This window comes from Octopus bimaculoides, chromosome 7 (genome assembly GCF_001194135.2).
Source record: "Octopus bimaculoides isolate UCB-OBI-ISO-001 chromosome 7, ASM119413v2, whole genome shotgun sequence".
Lineage (NCBI taxonomy): Eukaryota > Metazoa > Mollusca > Cephalopoda > Octopoda > Octopodidae > Octopus > Octopus bimaculoides.
In genome coordinates this window covers 78,847,805-78,849,807 of record NC_068987.1, presented here as the reverse complement: position 1 = coordinate 78,849,807, position 2,003 = coordinate 78,847,805, and positions in this window count along the sequence as shown.

Sequence of the window (2,003 nt, the reverse complement as noted above, 5' to 3'; positions counted from 1 at the left end):
TATATATGCATACATATATGCACACGCATATACATACACGTAATCTCATTACGTGGTCAGCGGGCGGCCTGATAGTGTTATTTGTGATGAAATCCTCCTATGCAAAAGCATAGCCAATATCCTTAAACCTGTCGATAAATTAGGAGTTCCTGGACATGGATAGCGCGAAGAAATACATGCATATTAATTACGGTCTATGCCTCGACTGGATCAGTACACCCAACTTTCTTCACACGCCTAGAAGATCTTGTTTGAGACGTCTCGCTTACTACAAAATATGGGTGATATAATCTACATCTTAGACAAACGACTGGACTATTTTGGGCTTCTGTATATTTGAAAGAAATAAAGAAATTTTCAAAACCTGGCCAGAAATTTCTGCCTGACAAATGCACACCGATTGTAGACGATATACTTTAAAATTATCAGCTAAACGGACGGACACAAATTCTATTGAAATATGACCTGGATCATCGTAATCTAAAGTCGTCCATTTTGGAAATCAAATCTTGTTGCGTAGTCGAAAGTACTCAAGAAACTTTGTGAGACTTATGTCTCATTACACTTTACCTTCAGGTAATCCCTCACAAACCCATCGCGATTCAGAAATGGTATTGCAGTCACACACTACCACTGATGAGGATTACATTAAACACCAAGGCTAGGTGTCCGCTGCTAAATGTGGCTCTCGGACAGATTGGCACATACTGCAATCTTTGCCTTCAAACGCACCATTCTCCATACTTACTGAAGGAGTGCATTGAGCTCCATCTTTTTCTTTTTACAACTGAAACTTGAGAAGTGTTTGAGCAATACGAGAAAGTATTTGACTTCTGTATTTCCAACATCTATCAATATACTTTCACCACCTACAAGGCAAAGGTAGAGAAGGAAAGGTGACGGATGGGCCGATATCCGAATTCATTCAACATGTTACCCTTTTACTCTTTTAATTGTTTCAGTCGTTTGACTGCGGCCATGTTGGAGCACCACGTTTAGTCAAGCAAATCGACCCCAGGACTTATTCTTTGTAAGCCTAGTACTTATTCTATCCCTCTCCTTTGCCGAACCGCTAAGTTACAGGGACGTAAACCCACCAGGATCGGTTGTCAATCGATGTTGGGGGGACAAACACAGACACACAAACACACACACGCACGCACGCACACACACACACACACACACACACATACACACACACACACACACATATATATATATCTATATACATATATACGATGGGCTTCTTTCAGTTTCCGTCTACCAAATCCGCTCACAAGGCTCTGGTCGGCCTGAGGCTATAGTAGAAGACACTTGCCAAGGTGCCACGCAGTGGGACTAAACCCGGAACCACGTAGTTGATAAGCAAGCTACTTACCGCACAGCCACCCCTGCGCCTAGCTACTAATCACACAGCCACTCCTGTCAGCAACTGTTTGACATAATGTCACACATCAGAAATGCCTGAACACTACACACTGACCAATCTTTCGTTGGCGTCTCCATATACAACTGCGAGACGAAGCTGAGGGTAGAAAGAAATCTTTAAGTTTGCTCAACGCAATGTGACTGATAGTGGTATGAAAACGAGGTCAAATGATGAAAAACAATGTTTCTCTAGGAGAAACGTAACCTTGACAGGACACATGTAGTGAATTATATCTCGAAGTGTGCATGGAGCATTTGTGTGGGTTTCATTTGAATTACTCTGCATGGTCCATCCCTGAATTGCGGAAATTGTTTTGTTGAACCGTTTCCTTTTTCTTTATTGCTCTATATACATTTATACATAATATATTCATCTATTCAAATTTTATGTTTTGAATTATCTTCAGTGACATGCGCTCACGTTGTCAACATATTATTATAGTAGCTTAACGGCATTTCGTCCGTTTTTACGTTCTGAGTTCAAATGCCACCGAGGTCGACTTTGCCTTTCATCGTTTCGAGATCGATAAAATAAATACCAGTTAGATACTGGAATCGATATAATCGGCTTACAC